The sequence below is a fragment of the Sapajus apella genome, unplaced genomic scaffold (genome assembly GCF_009761245.1).
Source record: "Sapajus apella isolate SASKATOON/1434 unplaced genomic scaffold, GSC_monkey_1.0 scaffold1, whole genome shotgun sequence".
NCBI classification, from domain to species: Eukaryota; Metazoa; Chordata; class Mammalia; order Primates; family Cebidae; genus Sapajus; species Sapajus apella.
The window spans coordinates 7,684,471-7,701,860 of NW_022436941.1; the positions used below are offsets into that span (position 1 = coordinate 7,684,471).

General features: G+C 46.3%; 1 pseudogene; it reads right to left on the reverse strand.

Annotated features, from left to right (window-relative positions):
- Positions 1-17,390, reverse strand: part of LOC116553259 — a 42,149-nt pseudogene that overhangs the window by 21,603 nt on the left and 3,156 nt on the right.

Here is a 17,390-nt window from a genome sequence, read left to right on the forward strand (position 1 = left end):
AGCCTCTACTCAAAACCCTTCCATCTCACCAGCCTCTACTCAAAACCATTCCATCTCACCAGCCTTTTCACCTTCTCTGCCTTGAATGAAACCTGGCTCTCCACAGTGGATGCTCCTCCCCAAGGCCCTCAGGGATGGAAGTGGAATCCCTGTCCTCTCTGCTCTTACCTCATTAATTCCCCATTGCCAGGACCCTCCTCACTGTGTTGTCCAAGGATGGGCAACTCATCCGAGACTTGGGCACCTGGTGTCCACCTTCCCTCCACCCTCAGTCCTTCCTTCCTCTAGGCAACCAACATCTACATGGATGGCCTAACCTACACCCTGACCTTCACTTCCTTTACCACCTATATTAGTCCATTTTCGCGCTGCTGAAAAAAACATACCCAAGGCTGGGCAATTTACAAAAAAAAAAAAAAAAGGTTTCATTGAACTTACAGTTCAACGTGGCTGGGGAAGCCTCACAATCACGGTGGAAAGCAAGGATGAGCAATTCTCATCTTACATGGATGGCAGCAAGCACAGAGAGAATGAGGAAGATGCAAAGGCAGAAATCTCTGATAAAACCATCACTTCTCATGAGACTTATTCACTACCATGAGAACAGTATGGGGGAAACCACTCCCATGATTCATTTATCTCTCAGCAGGTCCCTCCATGACACGTAGGAATTATGGGAGTACAATTCAAGATGAGATTTGGGTGAGGACACAGAGCCAAACCATATTCCCAGCTCCCTCCGGTGTCCTCGTTCACTCCATCTTGGCCACTCAGCATCCCATTTTGGACCTTGTCATCCACCAATAATAATCCCCCATCAACATCATTAGTTCAAACATCATGCTCTGACCATGCCCTCCCTTTCCAGCTTGTTAGACTACTGCCACACTGGACAGTCACTGACCACTCCAGACCCTTCTTTGTCCTTTCTCTTTCTTCTCAGACCATCAGTGCAGGTACATAAGTCAATCAGACATATTTGTCTTTTTCCTCATTTAATTTGAATGCTTTTATTGTTTCATCAGTAAGTATAATGCTGGCTTTGACTTGGGGTATATGTGTAGATGATTTTTTAAACTCACCTTAAGAAATCATATCAGTCTACAGAGACATAGTGAGGGAAGGCCTTCACTGACATGTGAGCAAAAACCTGAAAGGAAGTAAGCAGGGGAGCCACCTGGCTTTCTGGAAAGAACTTTCCAGGCAGCAGGAATAGTAAGTTCCTAAGACTTGGAGGCAGCAGCAGGCCTTCTAAGTCCAAAGGCCACCAAGGAGGCCAGCATAGCAGAAGCAGAGCAAACAACGGAGAGATGAAGCCAAAGACGTGGAGCAGGACAGCAGGACAGGGGTGTGGAAGGCCTCAAAGCCATGGGAGGGCTGAGCTTTAACTTTGTTGGGAGGGAAGCCATAAGAGGGTTTGAGCAGAGAAGTGACATAATGCAACTTGCATTTTGAAAGGCCCACTGCACCTGCTGGGTTCAGAGCAGGCTGTAGAGCAGGGCCAGGGCAGAAGCAGGGGTTCCAGGTAGGAGGCTATGATAATAGTCCAGATCAGGGAGAGAAGTGGTAAGATCTATTTTGAAGATCATATTTGGAAGACAGAACTGACTATACAAATAAATAGAAAGAGATAAAACAGAGACGAAAGAAATGTCGACGAGAGCTGGATCAATAGGCAATAGATGGAGTAATGTAGGTGTATACATACATCTGAATGAACACCCACAATTTATTGAGTGAAAAAGCACATCAGAAAGCAGTATGTATGATTCTACTGACATGTTTTCAATGTACATATATATTGCATAGGAAGATTTTTTTTTTTTTTTTTTTGAGACGGAGTTTCGCTCTTGTTACCCAGGCTGGAGTGCAATGGCGCGATCTCGGCTCACCGCAACCTCCGCCTCCTGGGTTCAGGCAGTTCTCCTGCCTCAGCCTCCTGAGTAGCTGGGATTACAGGCACGCACCACCATGCCCAGCTAATTTTTTGTATTTTTAGTAGAGACGGGGTTTCACCATGTTGACCAGGATGGTCTCGATCTCTTGACCTCGTGATCCACCCGCCTTGGCCTCCCAAAGTGCTGGGATTACAGGCTTGAGCCACCGCGCCCGGCCTGGAAGATATTTTGAATGAGACACACCCAACTGCTGACAGTGATTTCCACTGAGGAACAGGATTAGCAGGGGCACAGGAGAAGCCATCGTCTTTTACTTTATATGCATTTTTGCTTTAAACAATAGGCATATTCTAATCATGCTGAATGGGACAGGTCACCGGCAGTGAGCACCACTTCACAAGAAGCGTTTAAGCCTGGGCTAGATGACCTCGTCATGGGTAAGTCACCAAAGGGAGCCAGATCAGGTGTGGTGACTCCCACCTGTAATCCTAGCATCTCGGGAGGGTCACTTGAGCCCGGGATTGGATACCAATCTGAGTAATAAGGCAAAACCCTGTCTCTACAAACAATTTTAAAACTTACTGGGAGTGGTGGCACAGGCTTGTGGTCCCAGCTACTTAGGAGGCTGAGGTGGGAGGATCACTCAAGACCCAGAGGTCAAAGCTGCAGTGAGCTTTGTTCACCACTGCATCCCAGCCTGGGTGACACAACGGACCCTGTCTCAAAAACAGAACAAAAAGGGAGGGGAGGGGAGGAGTTGAACATCTGAGAGCATATGACATATTGAACCTAAAGATTCCCTCCAGCTGTAGCCTTCCTTCCCAAGCTTGCAGGATTCCTCTCATCTCTCTGAGCTTCCACCTCCTCCTTGGCCGCATGGAGATGACAGTACCTGCTCCAGTGAAGGCTGCCATCATGTGCATGAAGTGTGCAGCAGAGAGCCAGGAGCACATCGACACTCAGTAAGAAACAGCTTCCTTTCCCCTCCCCAACAAGGACTCCAAGGATGTCCAGGAGGATAGGGGGCTCCAAAAGACTAGAGGTGCCCTAGAGTTCCAGGGAGGCAGGAAGGTTGCTGGGCTAAAAGTGTTCTAGCACCTACCCCAAAAAGAGAATGTGTCTCAGAGGACAGAGCAGAGCTGCCTCCCCCAGACCCACTCTAGAAGGCAGCAAAGAGTAATGTAGAATATGCCCACTCTGCCAGGAAGAGCGCATATGGCTGGACTCCCTCCTGAAATTCTAAGTCAAGGTCAGAAGTACCTGATGATTTGTAATTTTCCTCTCTTGGCTTGCAAGAAGGCCATGGGGAAATGGAAAGAAGAGCTGAATGCTATTTATCTAAAATCACTAATATTTCTTGAGAAGCTATAAAATGTGCATGCTCTTGCCAAATGGATGTTGAAAGAGCTTTGATCTCCATTTTGGCCGGAAATGATGCATTCCCTTCCTAATGCAGATATATGGTTTTTGTGCCTCCACTCTGCCCAGTCAGATGCAAAGCACATTCTTAATTATTTTGAAATGATTTAAAATGGAACTATAAATCTATGCTTTGACATGACATGGTGATTTGACCCCCAGGCATATCATAATGGGTTATTAACAATGCTTCCCAAATCTATTGAAACTTTTTTCCAAAGCTATTCACTAATTAATAGCTGTTCACACAATGATCATTTCTGAGTAATTATGGAACAGTGCCACATTATTTTGGAATGAGGACATAATTACGTCCATAAAAATTATTTGTATCATTTTTAACCTTCTGCCAGAAATAAATGAGGCTAGTCTGAGGGTAACACAAACTTTGTGACAATACCTAGAGGTTATCTCCTTTGTGACACTTACTTTCTAGCCCAGAAAGTTAGAATTCGTCCTTCAGCTTTTCCAGAGCACCCAGCAGCAGACAGCACCAAGGAAGTACCTGGGAGCAGGTGCTCAGAACCTTCCTGCTTTGCACCTCCCACTCGACACCCTCAGGCTGCTGCCCTTGGCCTCTGGTTGCCTCCTGCCTGCCCCTCCTCCCCACCCCACCTTCCAGCCCACCATCCTGATTGTGCCCCTCACCCCCAGGTTACATAAGCCCACCAGCCTGCCTAGACTCCTATTTATGGGGCCTGTGCCTCACTTGCTCTGACTGACTGTGGCTTGCTGGAAGGTAAGCATTCTTCACGCTTAGCTCTGTGTCCAGCAGAGCCCGTGAAGCTGGCCAGGAGGAGGGTGTAGAGAGTGTGCTTCATTCAAACTTCCATTTGAGAAGCAAGAGTGGACGAGGGAGGAGGGGTATTGCTCTTTTGCTGCTAAAGACTTCCCTTTTGCTGGGAATATCTCAGCTGGGGTTGGGGGGGATATGGGGTACAGTACGGTGCCTTCCTGCCTTCCCAGTGAGAAGCACCTCCCAGGTCCTGGGAGTTCCCTGCCTCAGAGCTGGGTAAATCAAGAGGTCCCAAATCCATGGGACAAACTCATACTAAAGAAATATTGCTCATCATTTATGTGAAATTCTAATTTAACTGAGCATCCTGTATTTTATCTGGCAACTCCAGATGAAGATGAGGTGAAAGCAGGCCCCTCCTGACCAGCCCACAGGGCCTCCCCCATTCCTAAGGCAGAGTCTGATACAGTCACCCTTATGGTCAGCAGCCACAGGCCAGGTATCCTGGGCTCAAGCTCAGAGGTTTCCAGACCAGAAGTTCAACCTTACCTAAAGTAACTGTCTTCTTACCTCAACCCCTGTCCCAAGACCTCCTCCATCCAGCCCCCACCCCAGTGACTCATCTCCTGCCCCAGCGGTCCCCTCCATCCCCGGGAGCCCACCTGTCTCCCCACCTTCATGCTCCTGCCTGCACATCGCTGTGATCAGGAGGCCTCACTTCCCTGAGGGCTCAGGCCTGGGAGAAGGAAGCTCCGAGGGGAGGGGACAGTCCTGTGCAGCAGTCGCCACCAGCTCCAAGAAAGAATTATCTTTGAACTGTGTGGCTGGTGGTGGTGGGTGGGTGAGGCAGGGAGTGGCAGTAGCAAAAGTTCATCTTTGTAGACAGGAGAAGACCTGTCTCTTACTTCCTTCTGCCCTTATGAGGGCTTCCCTGAAAAGGAGGCTTTTGGCAGCTTCTCACCTGTTTCCCCACAGTCATTTTTCCATTTGCCCAGTGAATAAGTATTGCATCCCTACTGTGGCCAGGAAGTGTTCTAGATGCTCAGGAAACATCAGAGAGTAAAAGAACAAAGACGGTTGTCCCTTAGTATTTACTCACGGAACAACCCAGAAACACCGAAACTCAGCAGCAAAACAGTCACAGATCAAACTCAGAGCCCAATTCTTACTGCCTGTAAGACAAAGAAAAGAAAACCTAACACTGATGGGGTTGAAAACATTAGGTGACCTCAATAATAACAGAGAGGAGCTAAGTAAATTAATTCAAAAATAATCATATTTTTGAAACAAGGGCTGGGCATGGTGGCTCACGCCTGTAATCCCAGCACTTTGGGAGACTGAGGCAGGTGAATCACTTGAGGCCAGGAGTTAGACCAGCCTGGCCAACATGGTGAAATCTGTCTCTACTAAAAATACAAAAATTAGCTGGGCATCATGGCGCACACCTATAATCCTAGCTACTCGGGAGGCTGAGGCAGGAGAATCACTTGAACCTAGGAGCAGAGGTTGCAGTGAACTGAGATCACACCACTGCACTGCAGCCTGGGTGACAGAGCAAGACTCTGTCTCAAAATAAAATAAAATTAAAATTAAAATAAATAAATAAAACAAAGGGGAGACTTAAAAATTATAAGACACTTCACTATTATTTGCTAATGAATTTGAAGAGCTCAATGACATGAATTTTTGTGGGAAAATATAAATTCTCAAAATTGACCCTACAGGCTTTTTAAGACCAACAATCAAGAAAAAAGTTAAAGAAGTTACCAAATATTTACTTCCACAAAAGACTGGAGGTCCAGATGTTGAATTTCCTTTCAAGAACTGCTCATTTTTGTCACATAAACTGTTCTACCACATTAAAAGAGATGCAATCTAGTTTATGTGATGAAATGATCATAACTGTTACACCACAATCTGACAGGAATAGGCCACAAAAAAAAAAAAAAAAAAGATCCTCTTTACTTATGAAAATAGCTATAATAATCCTAAATAAAATACCAGAAGTAGAATTCAACAGACTATTAAAAGAATAATACATAGCAATAAAGTAGGGTTTATCCCAGGATTGCAAAAATGGCTTAGCATTAGGAAATTATTCATATCAGTACATCAATCTTTCTAATGATAGCCTTATGCTTAGACTCTTGTTAAATTCAACATCTATTTCTCATAAAAATGCTAAAAACTGGTAATAGAATGATACTTGCTGAATATTGTAAAGTATATACTATATAAAGAATTTATCTGGCCGGGTGCAGTGGCTCATGCCTATAATCCCAATACTTTGGGAGGCTGATGTGGGCAGATCACCTGAGATCAGGAGTTCAAGATCAGCCTGGCCAACATGGTGAAACCCCATCTCTACTAAAAATACAAAATTAGCGGGACATGGTGGCAGATGCCTTTAATCTAAGCTGCTCAGAAGGCTGAGACAGGAGAATCACTCGAACCCAGGAGGCAGAGGTTCCTGGGTCACACAGTGAGACTCCATCTCAGGAAAAAAAAGAAAACTCTCATCTGTGAGGAAACTGCTTACATCAAATGAGTATGTATTTAATTATGAAAGGAAAAATATTTATATATAATTTTGCCTTTAGTTATTCTAAGGTACATGTGTTTTACATTTACCATCATTGCAATAAGAGTATCTTTCAATCAATGTGTAAGGTTAATATTAGGTAGCTTCTATCCCCTCCCCATTCCACCCTCTAAAAGCTGTTAAGTTGGTTCATCTTATAAGTAATAGCTTAATTTGAGAAAATAAGACATATCTCAAACACACAACTCACATCATACCTACCAAAACAACACTGTAGTTTTGACATTAGAATCAGGAACAAGACAAGGATATTCATCATCACCACTATTATCTAACACTGTTCAGAAAGGCCTGATCAATACAATAAGATAAAAATAATACTTAAAAATATAACCATTAAAAATGAGACTAAAATCATTTCCACTTAGGCATTCATAGTAAGATTGTATTCCTATAAAATTCAAGATCATTTAATCTAAAAAAACTATCAGAGCTACTAAGAATAGAGTTCAGTACCATGGCTCTAAATAAATACGTGAAACTAGCCAGCAAGGATGTGGTAAAACATATAGACTCATATGCTGTTCATAAGAATTTAAGCTGGTACAGCCATTTTGGAGATAATTTGGCAACATGCATCAAGAGTCTTAAAACGTTCATACAAAAAAAAAGTTAATACCCCTAGTGGCAGGCACTACTACTTTCCCAAAGGCTGCTCGTTCCTACTAATAGAACCTAACATCTGAAGCCGGGCATGGCGGCTTATACCCGTAATCCCAACACTTTGGGAGGCCAAGGTGGGAGGGTCACTTCAGCCCAAATGTCGGAGATCAGCCTAGGCAACATAGGGGAAAACTCATCTCTATAAAAATTGAAATTAAAAATAGCCAGACATGATGACATGTGCCTGTGTTCCCAGCTACTTGGGAGGCTGAAGCAGAGGAATTGCTTGAGGAGTTTGAGGTTGCAGTGACCTATGATCACACCACTGCACTCCAGCCTGGGTGGCAATGTTCCCCAGCCTTGATGCAACCAGGGTAGTCCTATCATCTTTGCCAGAGATAGGTTTAGGAGGGGGTACTTGACTTAGACCATTACAGGAAAGTCTGAGAGTTGCTTTTTGTTGTTGTTGTTTTTTCTTGAGACAGAGTCTCGCTCCGTCACCCAGGCTGGAGTGCAGTGGTATAATCTCGGCTCCCTGCAACCTCCACCTCCCTGGATTCAAGCAATTCTCCTGCCTCAACCTCCTGAGTAGCTGGGATTACAGGTCCACACCACCACATCCAGCTAATCTTTGTATTTTTTTTTTTTTTTTTAGTAGAGACGGGGTTTCACCATGTTGCTCAGGCTGGTCTCAATCCTCTTGCCTCAGCGTCCCAAAGTGCTGGGATTACAGGCATGAGCCACCGTGCCTGGCCCTGTTGGAGACTTTGATTCCTGGAAAGGGAGAGCTTCTAAGAATAAATCCCCTTTGTTCCTAAAACTTCCTTTCCTCCTTGGGATTCTACAAACAAGAATGTGATACTTGGCACTATGGCAGCTGTTTTGGGCCATGACGGGACACACCGTCAATGCACTGGAAGACAGAAAGCACCTGAGCTTTTAACAATATCACTGAGCCCTGGCTCCAGCCTGTATAGTTTTTCCTCTGAACTTACCTACCTCTGAACACACGGTAAGTATCCACCATTCATAGACAACTGGCATCTTTTTAATAACCCCTTGATATTTCAGCAGTGTGATGAGTCCTACCTTCCTGTACTACAAAGCCAAAGCCCATTTATCAGACATCCTTATTCTACACTGAGGACAGGTGTCCCAGGTTCTGCCAATCAGACCCATCCTTGGATGGAAGTGGGACATGAACAAACAGCCACGTGCAAGCAGCTCAGTCTTCTGGTAGTACACTGTGGGAGAAAACTGGTCCTTTCAGAGAATCTGTGGCAGAGCTTCTGAAGACCAGCCCTGGGGTCATTTGTGTCAGGCAGGCCACAGCAGCAGCGATATTTCACTGGAAAGTCCCATAACGGGCAGAGCGCTGATCTTAGCAATATCATTCCTGGCTGTCATAAACCAACCTGGTTCTTTGCACAACCACTCCATCCCCCAAAGTGGCTAAGTATCTTCTATAAAGACTCCTTTCTCCTTAAACATCTGCATCTAGAGAAAGTGGATTCGTTCATTTGCAAATAAAAACCCTAACCTATAATTCCACCTCCAGCAATCTATTTCAAAGAAAATAATCCAAAACCTAGATAGAGGCCTATACATAAAGATGACTACTGCTGTTTTACCTGTAATGGTGGAAACAAAATTAAAACGTGTCCCACAATGAGATACTTATTAAGTAATTTGTAATAAAGCCACTTGAAGTCTCTATTATAAAATGTTTGCAATAACATGGAAAACTGCTCAGACAATAGTGCAAAATCATATGTAGTCTGATTAGCCACATTAATAGCAACAGGAGCCTGATAAGCACTTCCCCCACTTGGGCGACATATTCCTCATATTTGTCACGTAAATGCCTCCTGTGGGAAACACCTTAGAGGAATGACTCATCCAGCCCATGGGTCATCCTGTCTTCCTGAGAACTGCCTTCCCACACCACAAGTGTGGGTCACAGCAGCCATGTGTGCACCTCAGAAGCACATCTCCCTGGCCAGAGTTGACAGTACCTGTCACCTGGGAAGATTACCTGTCCCAAGGTGGGTCAGTGAGAATCTTCTCCAGGTAGACTCAGTTATTAACTTCCTCGTGTGACTGGAACTGACAGCCAAGTAGAGCTCAAAGAGTGTGGAGTGGCCACCTTCCCCCTCACGGCCAGAGAAGGCTGGTCTACAGAGGACAAAGAAGGGAGGAGAGAGAAGAGAGGAACGGGAAGAGGGGGAGGGAGACAGAAAAAGAAACAAAGGGAGGAGAGGGAGGGAGCAAGGGAGAGAGCAAGGAAAGGAGCGAGGAAACTGACAACTTTCCAGGTTCTAGTCTAAGCCCATTCCCGAGTTCCAGCTTCCTTCCTGGTCTTAGGCTCTGAAACCAACTCCTATGTCTTTGTAATAATTTTTTGCCATAAACTAGTTTGAGTGGGTTTCTATTACTCAAGGACAATTTTTCTAACACATTTCTAAAGGTGAAATCTCAGGATGCTAGGAGCACTCAGCATCCCTGACTTCTCTCCATCTCAGCCTTCACTTTCCAGAGGCTGCCCCTCATAGCTCATCCTGCACTGCCAAGCTAGAATTATCCCAGGCATGTTTGGTCAAACCAGCTTGGCGGGTTCCCTTCATCAGACCGATCAGACTGAGAAACCCAAAGAGGAGAGCAGGAATGAGCCAGAGTCTAAATCATCTGTATAAGAATAACTTGCCTTTGCTGGAAGGAAAACAAAACTTTGGAGCTGGGAGTTGTTTAAAAGGTCTCGGCCAGAGCCAGAGAGAAGAAAGCCAGCCCAGAGACTGAGCATTTTGAAAAGAAAGCAGAGAGCTGAGCAGCTGCTAGAAAATCCAGGCATCAAGAAGATAAATGGGTAAGAGAGAACATTTAGGAAATTTGCCGACTAGCTCCCCATTGGCAATTCCCCTAAGGAAACCTTCGGCAACGCTGTTCATGACCCTCGAAAGGCTTCTGGTGCTGCGTGCATTTCCTTTGGATGCTTAATTGTACTGAGATTGTCTTAATAAAAGGAGGTCTAGTTTTCTTTCGATTATACAGTGGGGAAAGTGATTTGTGTCCTCTTAGAGTATTAAGGATGAGATTTGGTGATTGTAATCCCAAAAATAAGAGGAAAGGGAGCTAGATAAAGGTTTGGACATCTCCTGAGAAAAATACTGCTGGCAACTACACATTCAGACTACTCCCCAGCATGCAGAACAAGCTGTGGTGTGCCAAAGGGCCCCAGCCATCATCCTTCTGCACCATTTGCAGTGGAACCTCTCCAGGAAGCTTGTTTGAAATGTAATTCAATTAATGGTGATGAGTTGACTGCTGATCACAATGATTAAAGCCTTCGCTGATGCAGAAAATTCAGGTGTCCCCTCCCACCGTCCTGGGCAGTGATGCAGCCTGGCAAGCTGACAATGAATGACAGTTCTCCCCTCTGTGCTGTCAAGACCTGTCACTAAAGAGGCTAAGAGCTTCCCATCCAGCACCCACTCCTGCCACCGCCAAAGAAACAACTCAAATCCAGAAATGCCAGGCAGTACTTTCTTCTGAGACTCATTTTCTCCTAAGGAGATGGGCTTTCCATGTGGCCTTCTAGGACTGCTGAAAAAGGAGAACAGGCTATCAGAGAAAGGACTTTCTGGAAGGTCATGGCCATGTCTGCACATGTGAAGGCAGTTACTGTACCCCAACAAATGTCAGGAATAGGGTTGTAGAAAGAAACTCTATCTTTTCGCCCTTATTCCGTTACTTCAGAATCCTGAGATTCACTTTTCTCTTCTCTCTTCCTCTCTCACACTCTTGAGTCCTGGATTATTTGGAAAATCCTATGATGTTTGTATAAAACAATGATTGTCATAAAGAATTCCCTGCACAGTCTAACAAACACATCATCTGCACCCTCATACACATGTCCCAGCCTGCCAGCCTGCTCCCCAACCCCCGAAATGACAGAGGTGGCCCACCAGGGAGCTGACAGTTCTAATTAGGGGGAGAGACTTGATTAGCACAGCCATAGCAATATGAGCTCTCCAGAGAATCCAGCGAAAGCCTGGAGAAGCTCCAGACATGTCTAGGCAAAACATAGTTAGCGAATTGTGCTGCATGCTGAGCAGAAGAGGTAATGTCCTCAGCAAACCTTGACCAATGCTTGTGTTGGGATAAGCCCCTTCATTCAATTCTTTTTCTATCCTCCATCAACGCCCCCATTCAATTATCTATCTGCCTAATCATCCATCTTCCTTTTATTCATTCCATCTATTTATCCATCTATCCATCCATTCATTTTCCTTTCATCTATCCACCCCCAGATTCATCATCTTCTATCTCCATCCACCCTTTCATTCATTTACTTTTCACCCAGCCATCCATCTGTCCATCTCTCTGAGCCTCATCCAGCCACCATTCATCCAGCTGCACTGTCTTTAGTCTCTGTGTTTCATTTGTGTCCTTAAAAAGCCAACCTGCCACCTGTCCACCTATCCTTCCAGTCAGCCTACTGTATGCAGGATCTGTGCCAGGTTTTGTGGGCATAGGAATAAATATGAGCTGCTCCCCATCCAGAGGGACCTCTGTCTAATGAATAGGAGCCTTTATGAATAAAGGCCATGCAGTAACCTCCTCTCTATAGGCCTGAATATGCTGTCTGGGATCCTCAACACTTTCTGGCCGTCCCAGCCCCATCACTGCCTGGCCCAGAGACTGTTTCCTAGCAGGTTCAGAAAGCAGGAGAAGGGAACAACCACCCATGTAGGACTGCCATGAACTGAGTGCCCAGCCTCCCAGAGCAGCTGCCACTCACGTGCCCAGTCTAGGCAGGAGGAAGTCCTCTTTGGAGGTGCAAAGAGCTCTTTATCTATGATGCTTCTTCCCTTCAGCCTCTACACCAGCACTGTCCAATAGAAATATAGTGCAAATCACATTTAATTTAAATTTTCTAGTAGCCATGTTAAAAAGTAAAAAGAAACAGGTGAAATTATAATACTTTGTGTGTGTGTGTGTGTGTGTGTGTGTGTGTGTGTGTGTGTGTGCCTGCGCACGATGGAGTTTCGCTGTCACCCAGGCTGGAGTACAATGGTGTGATCTCGGCTCACTGCAATCTCCACCTCCTGGGTGCAAGCAATTCTCCTGCCTCAGACTCCTGAGTAGCTGGGATTATAGATGCACGTCACCATGCCCAGCTAATTTTTGTATTTTTGAAGAGACGGGGTTTCACCATGTTGGTCAGGCTGGTCTCAAACTCCTGACCTTGTGATCCACCTGCCTTTGGCCTCCCAAATTTGGGATTACAGGCATGAGCCACCACACCCAGCCTATCATACTGTATATTTCACTTCACTCAACCCAATATATCTAAACTATTATTTCACCATGTACTCAGCTTATGTTTTTTGTACAAAGTCATCAAAATCCAGTGTGTATCTTTATGCTTACAGCACATCTTAATTCAGCCCAGGCACACTTCACATGCTCAGTAGCCACATGTGGCTAATGCCTGCCATGCCAGCCAGCACAGCTCTAGACCCTACCACCATTAAGTCCAGACCAAGACGTGAGGCCACTCTAACCATTTGGGACCTTTTCAAATTGACATTTGCTAAACTATTTTCTTGGCAGCTAGCCAGAGGAACAGCCAAGCACCCTGGCAAGGAGAGCAAAGGGTACTGAAAGTGACTCACAAGCACTCCTCCACTGTTCTGAGCAACTGAGGTCTAGCCCCAAATTTGCACACCCCTCTCAGCAAAGCCCAGGCCCCACAATTGCCAGGCTGGCCTCCTCCAAGCATTGTAGCCACACTCTGTGTGCTGAACTTGGCCCCGCAGAAGGCTATCCCCCTCCCTAGAAGCCCCTCAAGGTCATCTGTCCCAGCCACATGCAGAAAGAGCTGTTCTGTCACCGCAGCCTTCTCTCTCTTCCTGCACCATCCAAGCGGTCTTAGCGCCGCTCAGTGACAAGGCTCCAGGACACAACCCAGCCAACCTGCTTCTTCACCAGCTTCACCACTGCTCAGGTGGAGCTCCTCACTCAGGCAAACTTTTCTTCCCCAGGACCAGCAAAGAAGGCAGAGAAAACACAGAGATACCTATCCCTGGGACAGAGACTGCCCCATTTTGTGTACCTGGGGCTCCGGTGATTTCACTGGGCCCTCCCAGCAGCCTGGGGGCCGGGAAGATTCGGGTTACTGTGGCATTCTAGAGATGAGGAAACTGAGGCTCAAAGGGGGTGAGTGAGTTACCCAAAGCCACATAGGGTATCAGTAAAAGTGATGCAGTAGGTGAGGCCCCAGGTTACCCACTGCCCACTCTGTATCCCTTCCCTCTCTTTCCCATTGGCATCCCTCTAGATAGGGAATTAGGCTGAGGAGATAGGTCTCAGAAGGGCTTCTCCAAAATCCCAAAACCATTTCACCCCAAGGCCAGGCCCATGAGGAGGAGTCCAGTCTGAGATATCATTCAAGACCCCTCACCATCTGGTCCCACCCTCCTCCCACTCTCTCCCCCTCAAAAAGCACCCTCTGGAAATTGTAGCTGCCCACTGCCTTCAACAACAGCAGGACTTCACACCTCTGCACCCTTGCCATGATGTCCCTTCTCCCTGGACTGCCCTTCCTTCCCTTCCCTTCTCTGCATGGAATAGTTCTTACAGCATTCAAGGCTCAGCCAGACCTTAGCTCAATGAAGCGTTCCCTGAGAGCCCCAGGCAGAATGGCTGCTGGCCCACATTCTGTCCTGTGAAAAACATACTTGATGGGACTCTAGTCTCAGTGCCCCTCCACACTCTGAGCTCTGTAGAGGACAGATGTGTAACCTATTGCCCAGTAGTGTCCAATAAGCACATAGTAGAGACTCAGAAAATGTGTATTAAATAGCCATGTGTGGCCAGGCACGGTGGCTCATTCCTGTAATCCCAGCACTTCGGGAGGCCAAGGAGGGCAGATGACCTGAGGTCAGGAGTTTGAGACCAGCCTGGCCAACATGGTGAAACCCCATCTCTACTAATAATAAAAAATTAGCTGGGCTTGGTGGCAGGCACCTGTACTCCCAGATACTTGGGAGGCAGAGGCAGGAGAATCACTTGAACCCAGAAGGCAGAGGTTGCAGTGAGCCAAGATCGCACCACTGCACTCCAGCCTGGGTGACAGAGCAAGACTCTGTCTCAAAAAAATTTAAAAAAATAAACAGCCATGTGCTCACTGTGGCATCACATATACTAAAGAGTCAGCTGGGAAGCTCGTGATGCACAAATAGCCTACATCGCCAGAGGGCTGGCTGGGCTCCCTGCTCTGAGACTCAGCCTCCTTGCATTTCTCTGGACTCCCATGTGCCCGTGGATGTAGCCAAATTTGCCTCCCAGCCTTGGTGCAGCAATGCCATTGGGGAACTTCTGCACAGGTTTATACATGCAAGGACCCCTTTCCAGTGACTCTCCACTGGGACCCAATTTCCATCTTTAATCCTCTGTCTCCTTTGCTGCAGAATTCCCATGAATCTCTAGCATCCTCCACAAACACCCTCACACTCCAAGTGGCATGCGCTTGGTTCCATATGGGAGAGATCAAATGTCACAGGTAATTTAGTTTGCTCAAGAGCATATTGGGAGATTATGTATCTGCGTTCTCTAGAAAATGAGGGCTGTAGTAGATATCACTGACTATATTACCCCACAGAGAGGCAGAAATAATCCTGAGGGTGGCAAGTTAAATCACTACTTTGTAATTTACTAAAACAAAACTAATACCCAAAGAAATGTTTTCTCTGCCATTTTATCACAATTTCACCATTAAGCTGTCTTGAATTGCAATTCATAACAATGAATAAAGCAAAGCAAAAAGGATCTCTTCGGCCTGCCAAAAAACTTACTCTGAACACTAACGATTTTTCCCATAAGCAAAACACTGGGTGTCATTTCCAGAGTAGCCACAAGCCACCCAAAAGGGTGAGTGGGAATGAACAGGGTCACACTGCATAAGCAAACCGCCTCATCATTCCTGTTCCCCAAAGGACGCCCCAAGTCCTCTTGGCTGAGCCTGGTGCCTGGATGTAGGTGTTCTTTCTCATCCCTACCCACATACCCACCGCACCCTTCTTCCTCAATTAACTCAAGGTCATCTTTCAGGTTCTCAGCCTAAACATGCCTTCCCATGGTGGAAGCTCTCCTCCTCACAGCATCTGTCAGTTTACACCAATGCTTTCATATGTGTGATTATTCAGTGTCTGTCCCTATGGCACTCCAGGGACTTTAGCATCTATTTTGTTCATCATTCACCTTTAGTGAAAACTTATTGTATAAATAAATAATGAATAAGGGCAAGATCAGGGTCCTAGTGTCATAGGCCAAGCAGCCTTTCTCAAAGGAGGTACATACTCTCCCTAAGACAGCCTAGAAGTCAGCCCCCAATGGCTGGAGACTGACTCTTGACACCAGCCCCTCATTGATTCCTCCCTTGAGTGAGACTGAATGGCTCTGATGGTTGATTTTATGTATCTGCTTGACTGATTAAGGGATACTCAGATGGTAAAGCATTATTTCTGGATACATATGTGAGGATGTTTCCATAAGAGATTGGCATTTGAATCAATGGACCCAACAAGGAAGATCTGCCCTCACCCAATGTGGGCAGGTACCATCCAAATGGCTGAGGGCCTGGATAGAACAAAAAGGCAGAGGAAAGAGGAGCTCGCCTCTCTCCCCACTGGAGCTGGGACATCCATCCTCTCCTGGCCTTGGACAGCAGAACGCTGGTCTCTCTGGTCTCCTGACTGGGACTTGCACCAGTGGCCTGCCAGTTTCTCAGGCCTTGCGCCTCAGGCTTAGAGGAGCACCACCAGCTCCCCTGATCTGAGACTCAGATTCGTACTGAGCCAAGCTACCAGCATTCCAGGGTCTCCAGCTTGCAGACAGCCTGCAGGGGGACTTGTCAGCCTCCATAATCATGTGAGCCAATCCCCCTAAAAATTCCCTCCCATATTTCTTTCTTCTTTCTGTCTCTCTTCATTATCTCCTACTAGTTCTGTCTTTCTGGAGAATCCGAATACAATGGCTCAGGGCCATTTATCCACATCCTTAGGGACATACATCCCAGCACTCTCCCAGGCACACCCTGGAGGCCCCTCTGAGGAACACCAGGGACCCTAGGACAATTAGCATTAGGGATTTCCTTAAGAAATCTGGGGTCCTATTCAAATGATTATAAATCGTTCTACTATAAGGACACATGCACACGAATGTTCATTGCAGCACTGTTTACAATAGCAAAGACCTGGAACCAACCCAAATGCCCATCGATGATAGACTGGACAGGGAAAATGTGGCACATATACACCATGGAATATTATGCAGCCATCAAAAATGATGAGTTTGTGTCCTTTGTAGGGACATGGATGAACCTGGGAACCATCATTCTCAGCAAACTGACACAAGAACAGAAAATCAAACACCGCATTTTCTCACTCATAGGTGGGTGTTGAACAACGAGAACACATGGACACAGGGAGGCGAGCATCATACACTGAGGTCTGTCAGGGGGAAATAGGGGAGGGACAGCAGGGGGTGGGGAGTTGGGAAGAGATAGCATGGGGAGAAATGCCAGATATAGGTGATGGGGAGGAAGGCAGCAAATCACACTGCCATGTGTGTACCTATGCAACAATCTTCAATGTTCTTCACATGTACCCCAAAACCTAAAATGCAATTAAAAAAAAGAAATCTGGGGTCCACCAAACCAGAACCACCTACCTACCTGTAGGCAGCTCCATCTTCCCTTACCTCTCCCCATCCATACATGCAGCCCTCATCTTCAGGGCCCTCAACATTCTTCAGAGAAAAATATTATCCCTAAACAACCTCCCAAAGCCTAAAGCGTATGGAGAGATGCTTCTGGGTGAGCCTGGCTGGGCTCATGAATGGCAGGCTTCACAGCCTAGAATGAATGGCCCCCAGGTATCCACTTGCTGAGACATTGAGGCCTCTCCCAGGAGAGGACTTGTCCTGAGAGAAAAAGGGCCAGGCACGATGAAGCAGACCCAGAGACAAACCCAGCAGTAAGAGAGGAGGCATGCCCAGCTCTGTTCCTGGTTATTCAACCCAGGTGCAAGAAAGGACAGAGCTAGCAATTGAAACCTGCAGTGCCAAATGA